This window comes from Triturus cristatus, chromosome 2_1, assembly GCF_964204655.1.
Source record: "Triturus cristatus chromosome 2_1, aTriCri1.1, whole genome shotgun sequence".
In the NCBI taxonomy this organism is placed as follows: Eukaryota; Metazoa; Chordata; class Amphibia; order Caudata; family Salamandridae; genus Triturus; species Triturus cristatus.
This window is the reverse complement of record NC_140581.1, coordinates 504,996,423-505,020,289: the sequence shown is the minus strand read 5'-3', so window position 1 is coordinate 505,020,289 and position 23,867 is coordinate 504,996,423. Positions and strand designations below refer to the sequence as shown.

General features: G+C 50.9%; 1 protein-coding gene across 2 annotated transcripts in view; it reads right to left on the bottom strand.

Moving 5' to 3' along the window:
- Nucleotides 1–23,867, bottom strand: part of RAD17 (RAD17 checkpoint clamp loader component) — a 472,816-nt gene that overhangs the window by 244,524 nt on the left and 204,425 nt on the right. The window lies entirely within an intron of this gene.

Sequence of the window (23,867 nt, the reverse complement as noted above, 5' to 3'; positions counted from 1 at the left end):
AACTCCTTGGGGTCCAAGATTGATGCGCTTACGTACCGCATGGATCGCATGGCGGAGCGCTTAGACAAACACGCGGAGCGACTGGACCAAACGGAACAGAGGCTGGCTGACGTGGAGGAGGTGCAGACGTCGTCGGAAACGGATCGCGTTAAGATGGGGCGACTCATGCAGGTGCTGCAGGACAAAATGGAGGATGTGGAGGCCCGTTCGGGTGCAGCAATCTGCGCATTACGGGCCTGCCGGAGACGACACCCACTGGTCGGATGGAGTACTACGTGGAGAAGTTGCTGGTAGAGCTGTTGGGTCAGGGGATATTCTCTAACATGTTTGTGGTGGAACGAGCGCATAGGTCTTTGGGGCCCAGACCGCCGCCGGGCGCACCACCGCGACCTATTATAGCGAAATTACTGAACTATCGCGACAGGGATGCAGCCCTGCGCGCGGCCAGGGAAAAGAAGACGCTGTCCTACGAGGGGTCGACCATTGCACTCTATCCGGACTTCACGGCTCGTGTCCAGGAGGCTAGGCGTCAGTTTATCCCGGCCAAAAAGCAAATGCGGAATATGGGACTGGACTACGCGATGCTTTACCCTGCCAAGCTGAGAGTTAATCGGCAGGGGAAGACCCACATTCTTCTTGATCCCAGGACACTGCAAAAGGCGCTAAACGAATGGAGCAAGGAGAGGCGAAAAAGTCCGGAGAAGCAGCTGCAGGGGGACGAGATGGACAGCACACTTGATCACCAGGACTAATGTTGGTCACCGAGAGCAGGTGGGGGTTGGGTTCTGGGAGGTCGGGAGCCATCGCAGAGGTGCTGGCAGTGGGGTACTCTGTGCTCTTCTTTCTTTTTTACTTGTGGTGTGCGGTGAGTTGTGCAGTATTAAGAAGCCTTTAGCTATGAGGAGCTGCCGATGGTCTGGTGGGGTTGCGTGAGTCTGATGCGACAGAGCGAACTCATTTGCGAGACCCTGGTGGGGTGACTGCAGCGCATGACGCATGGCTGGCTTACGAGACGTGAGCTGAGCAGCGGAGATTGGGCCCAGTGTCACTAGATCCAAAGTTGGCTGATGGCCCGGCAAAGTAGAGAGGGTGAGTTATTGGCGCTCGGAGGTTTGGACAGGGTGCAGGGTGTATTCCCTTTCTAAACTTAGCACTGAGCGACCTCCGCCCACGAGTGTATACCACAGTGTTCAGGAGTTTTCTTTTGGAGGAGGAAGGGTCTGGGGAGGAGTGGGTAGTCCCTAGATAGGGAACGGCATGGCCGACTTGGGGGAGGTCAGCTGTGGGTGGGGTGTTTGGGAGGGAATTTGTTTTTTTGTTTTTGAGCCGTATGTGGATATATGTGGTTCGATTTTGTCATTTGCCTGCTCTCTGCACAATGTGGGGCACTACATGCTTGCTGTTACAATGTATAGATAGGTGAAAAATGACGAGTGATGCCATGCATGGGGGTCAGTCGTGCTCCTTGAGAGTTGTGACATGGAATGTCAGGGGCCTTAATGATCACCGGAAGCTGCGCAAGGTGTTGCACTATTTTAACAGGCATAGTATAGATGTGGCCTTCCTGCAGGAGACGCATCTCCCTAACCAGAGTCCGATGCTGCGCGCGAAAGGGGTACTGGGGAACGCGTTGGGGCCTGGCTTCACAACACATGCTAGGGGTGTAATGATCTGGACAAACCCTAAATCAGCTTATAAGTTGCAGTTGGTCTCAGCGGACGGGGGAGGCAGGTTTGTAATAGCGCGCTGTCAGGGCAGGGGCCTCGATCTACTGCTAGTTAATGTCTATGGACCAAACTATGACTGTCCGGAATTTTATGAATCCCTAGTAACCGCCAAACGGGGCTGTGGAGTACCTAATATTCTGTGGGGCGGAGACTTTAACATGGTCCGGCAGCCGGACCTGGATAGATCGGGGTGCCGGCACAGAGGTCCGGCAGCTGGAGTCAAGGTAGTTGATAGAGCTCTGATGAGTTTAGCATTGGCGGATGTTTGGAGAACGCTTAACCCGACGGAGGGGGGCTACACACACTATTCGGCATATCATGACCTACATACGCGTATTGACTACTGGCTGGTATCGGTGTCTCTTTTGCCGCAGATCCGTGCCTGCCAGGTACTGCCGCGGACTCTATCCGATCACTCCCCCATACTGCTGACTATCTACACCGAAGAAGACTATTCCACCCTTTGCGTGGCGGTTCCCCCCGTACTCACTACTTGACCCCCTCTTTAGGGAGGAAATAGCGGAAGCGATAAAAGAATATTTTGACATCAACACTGGCACAGTGGATAGTTTCCAAACGGTCTGGGAAGCCTTTAAGGTTTGCATCAGAGGGGTGGCCATGGCTAAGCACTCTGGGGTGCTTCGCGATCTCCGGCGTCGGTTGAGGACCTTAGAGAGTAGCCTGGGGGACTTGGAGGTTCGGCAGCAGAGAGGGGAGAGGCGACGTGACAGAGGAGTTAAGAAAAGTTCTGGCAGATTATCATGAGGCGGCAGATGCGGAGGTGAAACATTTGGGGAAGTATGCTTCTGCCAGGGTATATGGGGAGGGAGAGAGGCCCAGTTCTGTTCTTGCTAACATGCTGAAAGCTCGTAGAAGTAAGGCCAATGTCACTAAGATTAGATCGGAAGGAGGGGAACTGCTAACAGATGAAGATGATATAGTTGAGCGCTTTAAGTCGTATTACGCTACGCTTTATGCCTCGAGACAGACGGACATGGACGACAGTAAACAAGACTACTTAGATCATATAAAACTGCCCTCCCTGACCAACTCGCACAGGGAATTCCTAGCCCTCCCCATAGAGAAGGATGAAATACTACAAGCTCTAGCGGGAATGAAGGCGAATGGCGCGCCGGGAGCAGATGGCCTCACGGTCACGTTCTACAAAACCTTTATAGACTTGCTGCTTCCGCATATTGCGACTCTGTTAGACGACATCTGTGTCAAGGGCCAGCTGCCACGCTCTATGTGTGAGGCTATCCTTGTGGCCATCCCCAAACCAGGGAAGCCCCCAGAGGAGTGCAGCTCATATCGGCCGCTCTCCCTGCTTAATGTAGACGTAAAGCTGTTTGCAAAGGTATTGGCTACGCGACTGGCGCTGCTCACCCAAAGCTGGTGGCCCCGGAGCAGGCGGGGTTTGTACCGGGCAGGAACCTTACCTACAATCTGCACACAGTGTTTGGCACTATTCAACATGTCCGGCCGGATTCGAAAGCACTCGCGGTCTTCCTGGACATGGAGAAAGCGTTTGACTCTGTTGAGTGGCCCTTCATGAGCCAGGTATTGACCAGAATGGGACTGGGACCGTTTTTTTTGCAGATGATCGGGGCGCTCTACAGGAGTCCTACTGCAAGAATACGACTTGGTGACAGGATCTCTGATCCGATCCCGATTACTAGAGGGACGCGACAGGGGTGTCCATTGTCGTCCATTTTATACGCTATAGTCGCGGAGCCCCTGGCATGCGCATTACGGGAGTACCACGCCCTGCGGGGGGTGAGCTTCCCTACCTATAAGATTGTGGTCTCGACATACGCAGACGATACACTGCTGTACGTTAGAGATCCGGAGAATAATTTGTCGTCGGTGCTGCGGGAGGTGGTGCACTACGGAGCGCTGTCTGGTTTACGTGTTAATTGGTCCAAGTCTATAGCTTTCCCATTGACTCCGTCTACTACAATCCTTGAAATAGATTATCCACTCCAGTGGTCTGATGACCCAGTCAGGTACCTGGGTATACAGTTGCATGTCGACTCTGAAATAGTACTGCGGGAAAATTATGGTAGGGCAATTAATAAGCTGGAGGATGACGTGGAGAATTGGATCGGGCTGCCCTTGTCGCTGGTAGGCAGGATCTCAATCATGAAAATGGTGATTTTGCCCCGATTCCTATTTCTGTTTGCTAATATTCCTATTGTGCTGCCGCGCTCCTTCTTCGCTAGACTTAATAAGTCCTTGCTGCGGCTGGCGTGGGCGGGTAAACAGGCGCGTGCTAGCTGGCGAGTTTTGACACTGCCTTATTGTATGGGTGGCCTAGGGGCGCCGGACCTGGAGCTGTACTACAGGGTGGCGCAGGGTGCACAGGCACATAGCTGGATACACGGGGAGGAGTCGATCCCATATCTAAAGCTGGAGAGACTGTTTGCTGACCCGCTACCCCTCCCAGCGATAATATGTGAGCCGATGGATCGCAGGGTGGGCTTCCTGGACTCGCTAAACTCCACTAGACATGCTTGGCATTGTATACTACAACAAACGGCAGGGGCGTTACTATATTCACCATTAATGCCCCTGGAATGGGTGGGGTGGCTTCCCTCTTGTAAGGAAACAGGAGTGACGCGAGCCCTTGATGAGCTTGGAGTCAAAACGATGGGAGAGTTGTTTGTGGACGGCAAGGCTAAGACTTGGGACGATGTGGCGGCGGAGGCTGAAGCCCCCACCCAGCTGCAACGCTTCCAGTTCCATAGGGTGAGGGGGGCATTGAGACGGCACTTGGGAGATGACATGGCGGAACCCCCGGAGGTCCCGGAGCTAACTTACCTCATTAAGCAAAAGAGTCCTCGCAAGCTGATATCGCATCTGTACAACACTGAGCTGTCGCAGAGGTCCCGGCAGTACACCAAGGCTAGATTGGCATGGCAAAGAGACTTGGATACTGTCATAGATGACGCCATGTGGTCGTACTGCTGTGTAGGCATTCGCAGGATCTCGCTACATGGCAAGCATAGATTGGTGCATTTCAAATACATAAATAGAACTTATTACACACCGGAGAGGATGCATAGGTATGGCCTTAGAGAGGAGGCGTCATGCGACAGATGTACACATCCGGTAGCAGACTTCTACCACTTAGTGTGGGATTGCCCGGGCATCCACAAATTCTGGGAAGCTATTTTTTAGGAGATAGGTAAAATAGCCACATTGGAGCTCGCCCCTAGCCCAGCTGTTGCGCTTTTAGGCTATTCTAAGGGACTGCCTAGGGCGGCGCGGAGGGTTGTAGATATGGGACTGCTAGTAGCAAAACGCAGGGTGGCGATGTGTTGGATGCGGGGGCCCCTTCCAACAGTTGCGCAGTGGGAGCAAGATGTACTTTACTGCTGCACGCAATCAGATACTTATAGCGAACTACTCTCTCCAAGAAGCAGGCCAAAAAATGTTTGGGGCTTATACGCGGAATACCTAGGGAGGGACCGCATGGAGGCGGGCGCTGAGCTGGGGGCGGAAAGCGAGGGGAGCGCAAGGGAAGCTATTGTCTGACTAGTTTTTGCGATATATGTCATATATAGGAGGTAGCATTGGCGTTGGTTGTGTCATTTGCACAGAGGGGGCGTCAAGGCTTGAGATTTCATCACTGTCATTGGGTGACACACAGACGGGTGTGTGGTGTTCTGCAGCGGGGGGGAACGGCTCTCTGTGGGGAGCCGCGGCTCTGGATGGTGTATGAGAGTGGGCAACACGTGAGGGTTGCGGCCCTTGCGATGCTACAGGCTCGGGTGAGGGTGGGGAGGGAGTTGGGTGTTTTGTACAAGGTATGTTAACTGAGAAAACTGCGGACTTTGGTGAAGATTACTACTATGGCAAGGATGTACTATGCTGAACTATCGGGCGTTCCTAGAGCATTGCTGATTTGACAATTGCGCTGACAGGATTGGAGGGAGGTTGGGATGTGCGGTGCCACTAAATATCTCACGACGTTTATTCAGCCGGCCTCAGGGTTGTAGGCATGAAGCAATGTACATCACTGTGAGCATATCATTAATAACTAAAAAAAAAAAAAAGAATTAGCAGTACTTTGAGAAAGTCTGGTGGCCTACAGGATCATAATTAAGTAAAGCTGGAATGATGTTGCGAATATTGTGGACAAAGCTAGTGTTTCAAACGTTAAGACGGATACAATTCTTCAGCTATTTCCAGATGACCATTAGTACAAAGAAGATTTCACTTTTTACTCTATCGAGCCCGACACTACTGAAACTTTAGGCAAATCAATTTCTATCAGGGAAGTGGTGGAACCTAATAAGGTTCAACAGTACATCACGAGACCAGGTGGATTTAAGCCCTCCTTTTATGAAGCCCTCCTTTTAAAAAGCAATATAGGAACTCTTAGTTGAGCCACTGTAAAAGGTTTTCAATTATTTCCTCCAATATAAATAAGTATCCTATTCCATTTTCGAGTCCACATTAGCTTTGCTTTAGAAACGTAGGAGAAACGCAATCGTTTGTTGGAATGCAGGGTTTCTTTCAGTTTGAATTTGGTGTATTTGGGTGACACTGCTTGGGGTAGCATTGAAGAGCTTCTATATAATTGACTGAAGTAAGTGCCCTCATTAGGCTCAAGGTAAAATCGCCGATGAATCTGATGTTGGAGTGTGAACTTGAGTCAGAGTTGGTGACCCCGTTGGTAAAACATTCACACATTTCTTTGGATTCTGGTTCCTTATCTATTACTTAATCTCTTTAATATTGATTAATGTTAAGGAACATACACTACTGAAGAAATGATCAGAATTAGAATTTACTGAGTGAGATACTGAGTGATTAAAGAGCCTTTCTGCATCTGGGACATAAGAGGCCTTCTGCAGGTTCACTCCTGTAATCTTCAGCCCGTTGGGTCATTACATCAGGGATTCCTTAGAGTTGGAGTGCTTTAAATTAGTACGCCCAACCAAAAAGATTGCCCAGCAAATTTAAGAGCCTATTGATTAATCAATGGTACGCTATGTTATGCAGATTTGTACAGCGCACTATCACCAAGAAGGGTATCCTGGTGCTGTGGAGGTGTGAGTCTACTGGAACTCAGCTCAAGTTGCCTTGCTGAACTTCCACACAATGTGAGGTCTCCACATCATTGAAAGAACAGTTTGAGGCAATGAAGACTGCCTTGAACAGTAATTGTATGTGGAGGAAAGCATTAGATTTGTTCTGCACAGACATTGTGAAGAGATCTTAGAGGTGGGCCTCTTCCCCTTGACCTGTGAGAACCAGAACCAACTTGAACTAACTACCCAACAACTTGCCAAGTGAAGCTGCAGGATGCGCATGTGCATATTTGTACTGTGCACAGCATGCCACAAACGTGCCCTAACAGAAGGCAAACACAATCTTGGTAGAGGGATGCCTGGCTGCCAAGATAACATAGCAGACTTTGGGCGGAAGGCCAAAAGCGGTCAACTGTCGCTTCTCAATTGGCACGCATGAAGGCGAAGTGTTGTCAGGTTCGGGTGCAGAACCCTGCCATGTTGCTGCACAGAATATCCTCCGGAAGAGATAGCCTGATGGGAGGACCCTTGCTCAGTCTCAACAGCTCTAGACTCTCGCTGCCCAATCTGGAGCCACAAGAATGACTTGGGCCCGGTTGTTTCTGATCTTCTTGAGAACTCTGGGCAGAAGTGGTATTGGTCGAAAGATGAACAGGAGGTCAGAGCTCCACTCGTGAGGAAAAGATACACTGAACGAAAGCTGCCGTGGAAAATCCAGTGCATAAAACTGCTGACATTGCACCTTTTCGACAGAGGCAAACAGATCCAATCAAGGCTGTGCCATCTTGGAAGATAACTTGTGCCACCTCCGGATCGAGACACCATTCGTGATCCTCTGGGCATCAACGGCTGAGTTCATCCGCCCTGGCATTCAGAGAGCTTGCCACATGTTGAATCACCAGGGATATGTCCTGACGTTCCAGCCATGTCCAGAGGAGCAGAGCCTCTTGACAAAGAGTCCATAACCCCAACCGGCCCTAAATGGTGATGGGGTTGTCCTTGAACACCTGAACCACTGCCCCTAAATACCCACGCATGAAGGCAGAGCGTTGACAGGTTTGGGTGGAGATCTCTCCCCTGCTGCTGCAACTGAAGATCCTCCAGAAGGAGCAGCCTTGTTAACTGGAAGCCAGTGGAGTAGTCTGAGGTGATGTGTGATGCGGCTGCGGCAGGGGATGTCGAGGACCAGTCTGGCTGAGGCGTTTTGAACGTTCTCTAGTTTCCTGAGCTGTGTCTGGGTGGCCCCGGCATAGAGTGCATTGCCGTAGTAGAGTCTGCTGGTAATGAGTGCGTTGGTGACCGTCTTTCTGTATTCTGTGAGTTTCCATCTGAATGTCTTTTGAAGCAGGCGGAGCGTGTAGAAGCAGGAAGGGGATACAACGTTGATGTGGTGGTTCATTGTGAGCGAGGAGTCCAGTATGATGCAGAGGTTACGTGCTCGGTCTGTGGGGGTGCGAGGGGTTACCTGTGCGGCGGGTCACCAGGAGTCATCCCAGGCTGAGGGGGCGGGTCCCTGGAGGAATACTTTGGTCTAGTGCGAGTTGTGCTTAAGGGAGCTATCTTTCATCCAGGTGGCAACAGCCTTCATCCCGCTATGAAAGTTGGTTCTGGCGGCTGGGGGTTCGTTGGTGAGGGAGAGGATCAGCAGCGTAGCAGACAATGCTGAGTCCGTGGTTTCGGACGATGGCTGCGAGGAGTTCCATGTAGATGCTGAAGAGGGTGGGGCTCAGGTAGGAGCCCTGAGACACTCCACAACTGATCTCTGTAGGTTCTGAGAGAAACGGAGGTAGTCTTACTCGCTGTGTTCGGCTGGTAAGAAAGGAGTGAATCGAGTCCAGCCCCATCGTTCCCAGCTGGGCAGTACTGACAACAGTAGTGCTAAAGATTGCCCTGCCCCCTCCCCCCCCCCCCCCCCCCAAATCAAATGCAACTAGGGAACTCCAAGTGATGAGACACTGCTCTAGCCTTCCCTTGATGGAGGGCAAACAGGATTTTAATGCCAGCTGGGTTGCCCAGAGCTCCAGCGGGTTGATGTGGAGTCCAGATTCCGCTGAAGACCAGAGTCTTTTGATCTTCATCTCACCCAGATGGCTTCCCCATCACAGGAGTGACACATCTGTCACTACTGTCAGACCTGGTTGTGGAAGGGAGAGGGGTCTGCTGCTGACCCAATTGCAGTCCGTTAACCCCCACTGCAGATCATATGCAGGTCCCTCTGAGATCTGGACCAGGTCGGAGAGATTTCCCCTGATGCTACGACACCCACTGGAACTTCAGGTCCCAATGCAGAGACCGCATATACCAGCAGGCATGTGCCACAAGCAGGTTGCAGGGGGCCATTATGTCCAGCAGCCACAAATAGTAATCTCACCAAAATCCAGGATTGAGACTGAAACATCGGCAGCATAGCCTGAATATCCTGTTCTCGGCGTTCAGGAAGATAGGCCCGAAGCTGCACAGTGTTCAGAACAGTGCCAATGAAAGGGAGTGTCCGAGAGGTAGTAAGCTGTTACTTTGGCACGTTGACAGTAAACCCCGCAAGTGCAGGAGGTCCGTAGGAGACAACAACCTTCGGCGAGCTCGCCTTCAATAGCTAGTCGTCGAGAAAAGACTAGCACCCCTGACCTCTGCAGATGAGCTGCAACTACCGGCATAACCTTGGTGAACACCCGAGGGGCACTGGTAAGGCCAAAGAAGGAGCACGGTGAACTGAAAGTGATCGTGAACCACAGGTATTGCCTTTGGGCAGGCAGGACAGTAATGATGAAGTATGTGTCCTGCAAGTCCAACGCTATTTCCAGTCTCCCGGGACCAGGGCAGACAGGACTTGAGCAAGCATGAGCATTTTGAATTTCTCATTTTTCAGGAAGAAATTGAGAGGGCGCAGGTCTAGGATAGGATGAAGGACTCTGTCGTTTATGGGCACCAAAAAGTAGCGGGAATACCAACCACAACCTGCTTCTGGCTTCCCCACTTATATAATTGAATTTGTATTGGTTAAAACTGAATATACACTCGTGACTGACGCAGCCAAGGCTCTGAGTAGGGAACAGCGGGGCCGTCTGTACGACGTCGGGGACAAGGCCGGGAAATTGATCGCGTGGCTGGACAAGAAGGAGAGGGTCAATCGAGTGGTGCCGGACCTAGTGACGGAGGCTGGCGTCCTGGTCACGGAGCCGGAGGACATAGTCCAGTGCTTTGCGGATTACTTCCGCACGGTCTATACATCCGTGTCGGACAGGCCTGTGGAGGACTCATGTGCACTCCTGTGCGATCTTGCCCTGCCTTGCCTCTCCGACGTGGACAGGGACGACCTTGATGGCGACATCACGGTCGATGAGATTGCGGGGGCGATCCGTTCTTTGCGTCCGGGCAAGGCCTCGGGTCCGAATGGTCTGCCCATTGAGCTCTACAAACTCCAGCCGGACAAGATCGCTCCGCACCTACGAGCCATGTTTGTGGAGGCGCGGGCGACGGGTTCCCTCCCGCTCGACCAGCGCCTGGCAACGATCGTGGTCATCCATAAAGATGGCAAGCCTAGAGACAGGTGCAGTTCATACCGGCCGATCTCGCTCCTTAACGCTGAGCCGAAGATCCTTGCTAAAATCCTCGCAAACCGGCTAGTCAGGGTGGTCGGTGACCTGATCCACCCCGACCAATCTGGATTCATCCCACATCGAAATACTGCGTTGAATCTTAGGCGCATTCATGGTGTGATCGCAAGGGTCGGGACGATGCGGGAACCGGCCGTGGTGGCGGCGCTCGACGCAACGATGGCATTCGACACGGTTGAGTGGGCATATTTGTGGGCCGCGCTCGCGAAGTTCGGCTTCGGGCCCGGATTTGTGGGCTGGGTGAGGCTCTTATACGAAGGACCTCTCGCCAAAGTTGCGGTTAACGGGAGGGCCTCCAATCCCTTCGACTTGGGAAGGGGTACCAGGCAGGGTTGTCCCCTCTCGCCGCTGTTGTTCGCTCTCGCCCTTGAGCCGCTAGCGGCATGGATACGGTGGCACCCAGACGTGAGGGGGATTCGCTGGTCCCCCGACCACGAGGACCGCATTTCCCTCTATGCCGACGACATTCTGCTCTATCTTACCTCACCCCGGAAGTCCCTTATAGTTGTCTGCGACATCTTGACTTCCTTCGGGAGGAACTCGGGGCTCACCATCAACTGGGGTAAGTCATATCTGTACGCCCTGTGTGGAGACGCTCCGGTTCCCCCGCGGAATTGCCCGATCCAGATCGCCCGGGAGGGCTTTCAGTATCTTGGGATCTATATTTCAGCCGACCCCACGGTACGGTATGAGCGAAACCTGCTCCCTCCGTTGGCGCGCCTGCGGCGGGACGTGGCAGGCTGGAGGCGGCTGCCGCTTTCCCTCCTCGGTCGTGCGGCGCTTTTTAAAATGATGTCGCTTCCCCGCTTTCTCTATGCCCTGCAGAACACCCAGGAGCTGGTCCCGGCCAGTTACTTTCGGGAGGTTGAGAGTCTACAGCGTTCGCTGCTGTGGGACGGCCGCCCGCGTATAGCGATAGCAAAACTAACTCTCCCTTGGTATGACGGGGGTATCGCGCTTCCCGACATCCGGAGATACTATTGGGCCTCCCAACTGAGCGCAGTCAACCACGGAGTCTACGGTCCTGCGCTTAGCCCCGGCTTCGCTATGGACCGGTGGTTGTTGCGGGGTGGTGGCTACTATAGAGCACTTTATTCAAGGGCCCCGGCTGGATCCCTCACGGGGCCGACCGGGGTGGCGGTGCACGTGTGGAAGGCAGTCACGAACTCCCTGGGGTGGAAGGATAGACTCACACTGGCCACTCCGCTGTTTGACTCGGACATGCTGGGGAAACTCTGGAACTCTAAGGGTTTCGACAAATGGGACCTGATTGGTATCTCCAGGGTGGGGGACATGCTGGCCAAGGGGCGGATTAAGTCGTTTACAGAGCTGCAGACGGAATATGCGCTAGAGGGCACGGAATACTTCCGGTACGCGCAGGTACGTCATGCGCTGCGGTCGGTCCTCGTTGAGTGGGAGAAGGTGCCTGAATCCTCTCCGTTGGAGGACCGGATCTTGGACGGCCATGTGCCGGAGAGCACAATCTCTCTCATTTACAAGAAGCTGGTGAACGTCCGTACCGATCTCCTCCTGGGGGTGCGGGACCAGTGGACTAGAGACGGTCTTGAGCTGGACGATGAGGACTGGCAGTGCGCTGTCTCCTCCCCGAAAGAGGTTGCCATCCCCGCCAGGCTGCGGCTGGTCCAGCTTAAGATACTCCACAGAGTCTATGTCACTGGCCCCCGGTTGGTCCACATGGGTTTCTCCGAGGACGGGCTGTGTAAGAGGGGCTGCGGGATGGTGGGCACCTTTCTGCACATTATATGGGAGTGCGGTGTGATTGCGGAATTGTGGAAGCAGATTCATGTTGTGATGCAGGAGGTCACGGGTATTGTGTTGCACTCAGAGGCGCGGCGCTGTCTCTTGAACGTGTGGGGCCCTACAGACTACGATGCTGCGCAGACTCAATGGGTGACCCTTGGTAATATGGTGGCCAAGCGGGATATTGCACGATTGTGGGGATCCCCTAGCCCGCCCACCCTGGATGCATGGAAGGATAACATGGACTGGTGCATGTTTCGGGAGAAAACAGTGTATTGTGCACGGGGGAGGCCCAAGAAATGGCACAAGGTGTGGGGGGGGTGGAACCAGTATAGGTGGTACATCTGCCTGCCTCCTGCCACTGACCCACCAGAGGAGCACCTTTCCCCCTAGCCCCACTTCCGACTTGAGTTTTGCGGATGAAATCTGATAGAAAGTTAGTGCCTCTGCCTCTCCCTCCCCTCCACACTTGAGGGCTGATCTGATGGTGGATATGGGGCCGCCTCATCGGTGGGATCTGACGCGAACACATGATGTGTATTGCCTTGCTTGTTATGTTTTTCTTTAAAATTGAAACCTTTTTTCTCTCCTGCATGACAGCTATAGAAGACTACATATGTTGATTGACGAGCTGCCGAACCTCCGGGTTGTCGGCTGAATAGCTGTGTATCTGAAATATCCGAATAAAGGTTTTTAAAAAAAAAAAAAAAAAAAAAAAAAAAAAAACTGAATATACAAAAGACCGCATTAGATATGCATCAGGAAAGTGCTTAAAAGAGTGCAAGGTGAACACCTAGTGCTCGAGAGAAACAAGATCAACGGCGCAAAATGAAACCCAAAGGAAACGAAAACCAAGGCAAAAAAGGGAAAATACATCCAATGAATTTTGTGCACGAGTGAAATTAGTCTATTATAAAATCATCATGACACAATCAAAATCCATTTCTCTGCCGCTACATGTAGATGGCGTTCTGACCACTCTTGGTTTGAGGTCATTATCAGGACAAAAAATGCATTACAAATAGGATTGCCTACTAATGATTCCAGGAGATTTGCAAATCATAATTAGGAACGGTGGTCATCAGGTAACCAAACATAAAAACAAGGTATCAAAATTGTCCCAGCACCACACTGTGCGAAGGGGGTTGAAGGGCAAGAGTTATAAGAAAACAAAAGTACCTGTGAAAAACACAATTTAAGCTTAAAGGGGCCAAGAAAAGCTCACGGTTGAAGCGCAAGAGCCGGTGTGGCAAGGAGGTCCATGAAACTCTGTTAAATGTAAAGTGTAACCTTCCAACGCCAGTACGCATCAGTCAAACACAATCAGGTTTAAGCTGTAAAAGAGCAGCACCACTAAATGCGGAGCCCAAACGGGTCTTGCAGCATAAACAACAAGGGGAGAGAAAAAAATAGATGAGTCTTCGCTGAAGGGAGAAATCACTCTTCCAGGGGAAGCAACCCCAAATCGAGCCTCTAGCTGGGCCGTGGGAACGCTCAGCTCAGGCAAGCTGGTTGGAATGACTGCGCGCATGGCGGGAAGCGAGGGCTAGACTGATAAGTGGTTTAACAATAGTGCCCCAAGAGGAAATAGTCTGTACACCAGCCCCTAGACCCTAAGATGGACTGGATGCCTAATTGGTGGCTCATTTTTCCGCCCTGAAACATACTGAGAAGGATTTCACTTGGCAAATAATTGACCAACTTCACCTCCCTACACGAGGTGGAGCTCTTGAACGTCTTCTTACACGATGGGAATGCCGATGGATCTTCAGGTGTGATTCTGTCAATAAAAGGCTTAACTCTGGATGAATGAAATAGTATGATCAATATATAATGTGCTTCACTGTCTACAATAACCTCGTTTCCTTGCTCAGATCTTCCGTTGGCAATATGGAATCTCCAGCTAAGTATCGGAATATGACCATTGCATGACTGTTTGTAACTTTTCCTCCTTTTTATACTATCGCTTTGTCTGCAAATTGTCTTAATTCATTTTATCTGGCCTAATGTTGCAATTCCCATGTTTATAATACGGCTGTCATCTACTCAGTTATGTTTAGTTGAACATGCTTTGTTTAATTTGCTTGTATTTATTCAATCACTTTGTTACCATATGTACAAATTAGGACAACCATTATTATATTTATTTACATAGTACGCCTTCAAATCGGGTCAGTGATAAGTTTTTCCATGTAAATACACCTGATGGATTCATTATACCCTTGTTTAATTTTCCCTTCTCTTATATAATTGCCAAATTTGGGTCAATTTTCCTGTTTTTTAGATGCCTCCATTTACCCTTCATTTATTTCTCACCCCTTGTTTGGTACGCCTGGGAAGCTCTTGCGAGTCCTTTCTACGCTCCATTCCTGATTCAATCAAAGCAGCTACTGCATCTTCGGCACATGTGCCTGACTTACAGCTGTTGCTGCTCCTTTGCAGACATCCCCTTTTGGCACCATTGTTAAACCACTAATCGGTATAGCCCTCACTTTCCGCCAAGTGCGCAGGTGTTCCAACCGGCTTTATCTGAGTTGAGTGTTTTCACGGCCCAGCGAGACGCTCTATTGGCAGTTGATTCTGCTGTAAGATTTCATCCTCACAGGTAAGACTCAGCTTTTTCCTCTCCTCTAGTGTCTTACGCTGCAAGCCACCTTTGGGCCCAGCATTTATTGGGTCTGCTGTTTCACAGCTTAAACCGGATTGTTTTTGGCTCATGCATTCTGCCAATGAAAGGTGACAGTTTACAATCAATAGAGTTTCACGGTCCTCCTGGCCACGCCGGTTCCTGCCCTTCACTCATGAGTTTTTCTTGCCCCCTTCAAAGCTCAATTGCTTTTTTCCCAGGCTCTCTTGTTTTCTCTTGCCCTTGTCGGTTTTTACCCTCTATGGGCGATTGATTATATGAGAGAGACCAATTCTGAGTGTATCTGTTTTTCTTCATTCACCTTATCACGGTGTGGTGCTGGGCCAGTTTTAATACCTTGGTTTTGGGTTTGGTTACGTGATTACCACTGTTCCTAATTCTTTTTTGCAGATCTCCAGGAATTATTACAGGTAACAATTCTATTTGTAGTGCATTCCTTGTCTTGATGATGACCTCAAACTAAGAGTGGTCGAAACGCCATCGGCATGTAGCGGCAGAGACAGATAGTATGGTATAGTGTACCTGGTTCTGCGCACTGTCTGAGACAAAGTGGTATGTCTGTTCGGTGTATTTTGTGTAATAGTTTCCTAGTACAGTATGTGCGGTGCAGAATTTTTAATTGCACCAATCTAAGCCTCAACGGTATCGCTGCCTCCCCAGGGGACGCCAGCACCTCCTGCCAGTCAGCTTCATCTAGGTCACCTATTTCTAATTCCCATCTGGCCTTCAACGCTGCCGTGGGGTCGGGGCTGTTATTCACAATTTTCCAATAAGTTTGTGAGATTGCCTTTTTGTGGAGGTGGTCTGTCAGAAGCCTATCTTCTAACGGCGAGGATTCTTCTGGTCGAGTTCCTGGTGGGATCAAAGACTGGAGTGCATGTCTGACCTGCATGTAGCGGAATATTTCGGTCTTTGCTAATCCGTAGGTGGCCTGCAAATGGGCAAATGTGACCATTTTCCCCTTCTTCCAGAGATCTCTAACTTTTGATATTTCTATCAAATTCCACTGGCTGAACCCTTTGGTGTTGCGCAGTATGCCCAGTCTCTTTGTGTCCCATAGTGGCATGGCTTGTGTTATTACTCCTTCCCATCCTAGTGCTCTCTGTGCCTCGAACCAGACGTGTATCGTGTGTGCTGTTGGACCTGTGAGGTTGCTTCTACTAACCCTGTTGTATAGCGCTCCCATAATCCCCGTTGCGTCTAGTAGGTGCCTATCCATTCGGTATGCTGGGTCCTCTTGGGGTATATGCAGCCATCGGTTGATGGCAACTAACTGGGAAGCCCAATAATATATTTTGATATTAGGGAGGGCGATACCACCATCATACCAACTTCTCGTACGTTTGTGAATAGCTATACGGGGAGTTTTCCCATCCCAGAGCAGAGTCGTCACTTCTGCATTTATCGTGGCGAAGTATGTTGGGGGGACAGGGAATGGTGTATTTTGTAATGCATATAGAAACCTGGGAAGTGCCATCATTTTAAAAAGGGCTGCCCTTCCCAGCAATGTCAGTGACAGAATGCGCCAGTGTTTGACGTCTCCTTTGAATCTCGTCAAGGGCTGTGTTAGGTTTTGTGCTAAGAACTGTGTTCGATAATGCGTTATAAATATCCCTAGGTATTTAAAGCCATCGTCTGCTATCTGATGTGTACATCCTCGTGGGAGCTGTGGCTGGGAACCGTGTAAGATAGAAAGAAGTGACTTTGCCCAGTTTATGGTATATCCGGAGACTCGCCCATAAGCCGTACAGATATCGAAGAGGCAATTAAATGGAGCGTGTTGGGGATGTTAGATATAAAAGTATGTCGTCCGCATATATCGAGATTCGATCTTCCCAGTCCATCGCCCATCTTAATCCACGTATCACTGGGTCCTGTCTTATCTACGCGGCCAGGGGCTCCAGCACTAGCGCAAACAGGAGTGGTGACAGTGGGCACCCCGGTCTTGTTCCCCTTCCTAATGAAAATTCTGTCGATATATGGCCGTTCACCACTACTTGTGCCAGTGGCTGAGTATACAGTAATTGGATCCACGCGCAGAATTTGGGCCCAAATCCCATGTGACCGAGGACTGCAAAAATGAAGGGCCATTCGACTAGATCGAACGCCATTCGTGCATCTAGTGAAAGAATAACTGGGTCCTCTTCTATGGTGGACCTACGCTCTATAACACTGTGCAGCCTTCTCAGATTGAGCGCAGTATTGCGGTTTGGCATAAATCCGGACTGATCCAGATGGATCACCGTGTTGAGATGTGGTTGTAATCTTGTGGCCAGTGTCTTAGCTAGTATTTTTGCTTCAGCGTTTATCAGGGAGATCTGTCTATAAGACATACACTCCTGTGGTGGTTTGCCAGGTTTATGTTTCGCGACAATGGTGGCCAGGCGCTGATCTCTAGGAAGGATCCCCTTCTCTAAGCTATCTGTGTACATGGCTAGTAAGTCTGGTACGAGTTGGGGTGCTGCTTTTTTATAGAATTCCACCGGAATTCTGTTGGGTCCCACGGCCTTCCCCGTGTGCAGTGCTCCTATTGCCTGTGTGAGTTCCTCCGGTGTTATGTCTTCTTCCAGACCCGCTGCTGTATCTGGAGTTAGTGTGGGCATGCGTATGTCTTTGAGGAATGTAAGATTGTCGTCTTTCGAGGCTGTGGCAGTTTGTGTATATATTGTTTTATAGTGTGCTGCCAACGCTTTATTGATTTGTTGCGGTGCAGCTGTTACTTGTCCATCATCTAATCGGATCTGCGCCACCCATTTACTTGCCCTCTCCTTCTTTTCTAACCAAGCCAATAGCCTACCCGCTTTATCGCCTAGTAGATAAACAGTGTGTTGTGTTTTTGTGAGGGTATTATTAGTCTCCTCCCGTGTGTAGGCTTTATATGCCTGTTGTGCAAGGTGTAGCCTATGTGTCGTCTCCTCATTGGTGTCTGCTGTATGTGCTGCTTCTGCCAAGGATACTTCCAGTTCTAAATCCTCAATGTGGCTTTGCTGTGTCCGTTTGTGTCCCGTAATTAGGGAGATTGCGTGCCCGCGGAGCACTGTCTTGTAAGCCTCCCACAGAGTCGTTGGAGAGGGAACGAGTGCTGGTTTTCTTCAAAATAGTGCTTTGTCGCCTTAGGGAGGTCCCTACTGATTTTATGATTTTTGAGGTATCCGCGGCGTATTGGGAACAGTCTTCTCCGGTGCGGGGTGAAGGTTGTGTATGCAATGAGCATTGGTGAGTGGTCTGATATACCCCTGGATAGGTGCGTAATCTCTGTCATTCCTAGCATCCCTGTGGCTAAGGTAAAAATGCAGTCAATCCTGGAGAGGCTATTATGTACTGCAGAGTGGAATGTATATTGCCGTTCTGTCGGGTATCTGGTCCTACAGACATCCAATAAGCTGAGAGCTTCTACGAACTCTATTAACTTGAGGTTGGCACCACTGGGGTCTCTAGGGGGCTGCCTATCTATGGATGCATTCATGGTGGCAGTGAAGTCGCCCCCCATAATTAGTTCTCCACGTGGAAGTGTGATTAGGAATTTTCCCAGGTCCGGAAAGACAGTCTGGTGTAATGTCTGTGGGATGTAAACTGACACTATGTTATATATTCTACCGTCCCATTGACATGTTATTGCTGCAAATCACCCTTGGTCCTCCTTGTTTGTCCCAGTTATAATCAATGGGAAACACCTATTTACTAGGATCCCGACCCCTCTTGAACCGGAGGTAAAATCAGAGTGCACCATAATTTTAAAGCCCCATCTGTCCAGTGCTTTACAGGTCGTCCCCGTCAGATGAGATTCCTAGAGGAGTGCAACCGCGGGATTTTTATGTCTGAGGTATTGTAAGACTAGGCCCCTTTTAATTTTATCTCCCAGACCATTTACATTCAATGATAGTACCCTCAACGGAAGGCCGGACGGTCAGGCGGCCTGCGTTTGGGGACCTGCGTCACCAATCTGCAAATTTGTGTGTGTCATGATCGTCATTAATGTTTGTCCACCCTCGGGCTGTTCGTATTATAGTCCCCACAGTGTCTCCTGTTCTGATCCTCAACTCAGCAGTCTTTCAGTCCCATAACTTTGTACTTGCGTAAGGAAGGGGGGGGGGGGGGGAAGAGAGTCACTCCGCACCCCTGTACATTCCAGTTTGTGTCCTCACAGTCTGTTGCGAACACTCTGCACCCTTCGGCCATCCGACCTGAGCTCCAATTTTCCATACGGCCAGCGTGCGCTGTCTATGGCGTGTGTCCCCCAGTCCGCGGGATCTAAAGTTGCCCCATCAAACGGACGCCTTGCCTGTAGGTCGCTGCAATCCTGCCCTTACACAAACTTCCTGTCGGGGTGTGGCAACGCCGTCCTTGGGGTGACCCCGTGGTTCTGGGTTTTACTATGTGGGGTATCATTGTCATGGTCGGCCCGCGCGCCGGCTGCCGCCCCTGTTACGGTCTCTGTCTCTGTTGTTAGGGCTAATTTAGTGAGTTGGTGCCTTTATTTTGCCCCTTGTCAGTTAAATCCTTTGGCTGGGCGCCATCCTTCCAACCATTCTTGGGCTTCTTCCGGCGTCACGAAGAACCAGCTCTTCCCTTCTGCTTCTACCATCAGTTTCGCTGGGAAGAGCATTGCGTATTTGAGTTCTCGACTGCGCAGCTCTCTTTTAACGTCTGAAAAGTTTCGTAGTTGCTTTGTCACAGCCACTGTGTAGTCAGGGTATAATGTCACGTTACTATTGTCCACCCACAAGGGGGGAGCAATTCGGCCACCTGTAGAATCGCATCCCAGTCTCTGAAGTTGCATATACGTGCCAGAATAGGTCGTGGGGGGGCCCCTGGTCTTGGTTTCCCTCCTGGTACCCGGTGGGCTCTTTCCACTGAAAAGTAATTAGAGAGTCCACGTGGCTGCAATCGGTTCTGCACCAGGTCTTCAACGAAGAGATCCAATGCTGTCCCTTTGATGCTTTCCGGTACCCGCACCAGGCGAATGTTGTTGCGTCGTGAGCACCCTTCTTGATCATACAGCTATTCTGCCATCTGCTTGGTGGCTAATTCCAGGTGACGTACTTGTCGTTGCAGTGTCGCAGTGTCAGTCGACAGAGCTGCAGTGGTAGTTTCTACCTCTGACATTCTCAAGTTCATTTTGGAGATATCTGCTCGTAGCAGAGTTATGTCACATGATATAGTGCCAATGGAGTTTTGCATTTGCTGCAGAGTGGTCATCACATCTTGCAACATGACCTCTTTAGGTTTCGCTGTCTGTTGGCCACTGTCTGCCTGGGGCCATCACCGGCGTGTCTGGCTGTTCTTTGGTAGATGCGTACTTGTCTAGTCGGTTACTTTGCACCGATCTCTGTCCTCTGCCTCCCATGGCACCGCAGACTTCGTGTGACACGCCCTTTCACTTGACGTGGGAGGCGGGACAGTACTCGCCGCTGCCTGCCAACGTGGAGTGACCCCCTCGTGCAGCCTTTCGGTTTTCCTGCCCCACCCCACCGCAGTCTTTGGCAACCGGTTTCAGTAGGGGCTGCGCCAACCCCCGTGGTTCTTCTAGGGCACTGCGTTTTTACTCCACGCCGTTCGCGATTTGGGTGCCGCTTCCCATATGGGTGGGTGTCCTGTAGTCGCACCAGACTGGTTCAGGTGGGGCGACGTGGCTTTGCACGCTCATGCTGCGTCAAGCGCGGTCTATTACCTCACTGCTGGCACTATGACTGCGATCCACTGTAATATTCTGGATGTTCCAGTGCCTATGAAGCCGGTCAGGCCTTATCTCAGAGTCTCTGAGGGCTGCTCCAGTGACCCTTCAGCCGGTTCTCTTGTTAGTGGGTCTTCCTCCACCACTCTGCGTGCTAACGTCCGTGGTATCAGTTCACTCCAGTACAGAGCTTTTTATGTGGGCACCCGTGGCTTCTACGCTGTGCTTGCTGCTCTGTTTAGACTCAATCTAGCGACGTCATGGCGCTCGTTTCACTTTACTCCCGCCCTCCGATTTTCTCCTTAATTGTGCTGCGAGGCGGGCTTCAGGTCGAGAGCGCCTCAGTGCCGTCAATATATCGAGCGGGCCTCTTTCTAGTACGTCACGTCACTCACCGCCCGCCGTGTTGGCCTGCTGTTTCCTCCGTTAACCTGGTCGGTCTCGTCGCCGTCGCGGGCGGCTTCCAGTAGTACGCTAGGTCTCTGCTTGATTTCTGGACCTAGGCCGTGAATCCGCCTCCTGCGCTCCGGCAGCCCCGGTCCCGTTTTTCTCACTGAAATCGCAGCATCCGCTGCGTTGGTTGTAGCGGAGCCTCCGCCTCAGGTTAATTACGGTGTAGGGATCGGATTAATATCTGGATTCGTGGGGAATGTCGGACGAGCGCTGGAGCACTCTTAAGCTGCGGTCATCTGTGCCGGTCGCTAGCCACGCCCTCCTTAAGCACTTTCTTGATGCATACCTGATGCTGTCTTTTGTATATTCAGTTTTTATCAATACAAATTCATTCTATAAGTGTGATCTTTTTCTCTTGGTGCGACTGTGAAAACTAGTGTGGTACATATGCAATTTTGTTAATATAACGCTTTTGGGATAGTGTTGTTTGATACAAAGTATACCCCATTCCCACATGGGTATAAGAGTTACTCCTGTAGTGTTTACTACTTCTGGTGTTGGCACTCTCTCTATGGCTCCCTTTGCCAAGAGAGCAGCTACCTCCTGACAGAAGAAGGGGAGCTGGTCCTCTGTGATCCTGTCGCAAGTGGGTGGCATGGATGCAGGAGAAGTCATAAAGGGAAGGCAGCAGCCCCTTCGGACAATCTGAAGAACCCAGTGGTCTGATGTTATTGACTGCCAATTGGGCAGGTGATAGCATATCTTGCCTCCCACTGGGTACCCATAATGGTTGGAGGGCAAACTAAAGCAGATTTTAGGCTGCGGCTGCTGGGGGGGCGGTGGACTGGCATGACCTCTGGCTCCCTGACCCACAGGGTTTGTGGGTACTGGACCCTCGGCCACACAGAGGCTGAGAAACATTCACGCTGTGGCGGCTGGGCGAGTAAAGGCATGGCTGGAATTCCCTTTTGGTGCCACAAAAAGCGGATTGAGGTTTACGAGGGACCATGGAAAGGCCCATGGACCTTTCTGTAGCTCTGCTATCCTTGAAGGCTCCAGATTGGAGTCCGCCTTCTCTCCTAAGAGACATGATTCATCAAAAGGCATGTCCATAAGAGATGCCTGAACATCCCCAGAAAAGCCTGACTTCCTCAGCCAGGCGTGGCACCCCAAGGCCACTGATGAAGAAACCACTCTGCCTAGCGAGGCAGTTTTGTCCAGCCACATCGGATTGTAAACTTGGCTGCATCTCTCCCGTCTGTCATAGCTTGGTAGAGTATGGCCCGGGCCCCCTCCAGGACCATGGCAGCACCTATGCAACCGAATCTTACCATGCATGGGAGTAAAGGCCCAACAGGCACACAGTGTTCACAGACTGGTGGAAGAAAACATTCTTTCCTTAGGTATCCAGCTTCTTGAATTGTCTATCCAGTGGAGGGGAAGGGAATGCGTCCGGGTTAACACGGATTATGGAAGACTGGACCTCCCATCTTTCTGGGGTAGGGTGTTGCGTGAGGAAATTGGTGTCTCATGGGGTGGGGCTATAGCGATGGGCAATCGTCACAGGAGGCTCAGTGCAAGGTTTGGACCAAGTCCCAAGCAGGATGTCTGTTATGGCTTCATTAAAGGTAATATGCAGTTCGGAGGGTGTTACTCCAAGCTGAAGTACGTCTGACAAGACTTAGTCTTGACTGCCGCTGAGGGTAGGCTAATGTCCAGGACCTCGGATGCTCTACTCACCACTATAACAAAGTAGGCTCAATCCTCCATAGCCAAGGTAGGAGGAGAGACCATGCCAGTATCTGGAGCGGTGTCCAGTCCACTTGTGTCTGTCAATTCCTCATACTAGTCCATGCTAGGGTCTAGGGGATGGTATTCTTCGGAGTCCAGCGACCCCTACCAATCCTTCCCGAGTTCAATAGGAATAGGGCTACGGCCTGGAATGCATGGCTCCAGTCGGTGCCTACATCGGACAATGACTCTCCGGCTCCGTGTCGGAGTTGGGGATAAGAAGGAGATGGCAGCACAGGGGAGGGGGTGCGCTGCCTGGAGCATCTGCATCAGGGACAAGTGCTGGAGAAGGTCGAGGTGGTAGGACCGGCACCAGTCTGGAATCATCCGTGGATCTGAGAGGCCCTACTGGAGCTGCGGATGGAAACACCCGCAAAGAACCAGTGGGTGCCCCTCCCGAACCCACGGGGTCCGAAGCCATGCAAGCGGGAATGGGCCATGCAAATATTAGGTGCATGGCCTCATAGAACTTACTAAGTTGGGCGGAGGTCGCTTTGGCTCTCGGAAACTCAGGGAGGAGCAGAGCCGGCCCAGGCGCAACCGCATAGCCAGAACTCGAATGATGACACTCCCTCGTTTTATTAGATGACTTCGACGTTCGGGGCGCAGTCGAAGAACTCTTCGACTTCTTACTTTTCTTTCTCTTTTGAAATTTTCCTCGAAGAAGACTTCGAATGCAGCGAGGATCTTGGGCTCCGCCACCGGTGCCTAGGGATAATTCTGAGGTAAGGAATATATGCCTGGAAGTCTCTATCAGATAGACTGAATCACTTGGAAAGAGTACTATTTTCGACCTGTACCACTTAAGTGCCACTTAGCAAGTTGCTCCTTCCCCCCATTAGTGGGTAGATAAAAGAAGCTCTTGCTGTTTTCATGCTGAGTATAGAATTATGCTCTTCCAAGAGTGGTCTAGAATATGGCAACCAGACTTTTCTGTATTGTGAGATAGGGTCATCTTGCCCTATACACAATTTACAAAGCATGTGCCCCTACTTAAATTCACTTCTAGAGACGCCACTCTCAAAACTGTTCCCACCTGCATGGCTGGAACTGCACATATGCTTAAAGATGATGATGAGGTATGTTGCATTCATAATAGCATGCAGCAGACAAATGATTGTTCGCAGTCAGCAGGTAAAGAAAAATAGGGAGAACAAGTAAGCTCTGCAATTAACACAGTAGAATGCTCTGAAAGGGCCCAATATCACCTGCTTTAAACGT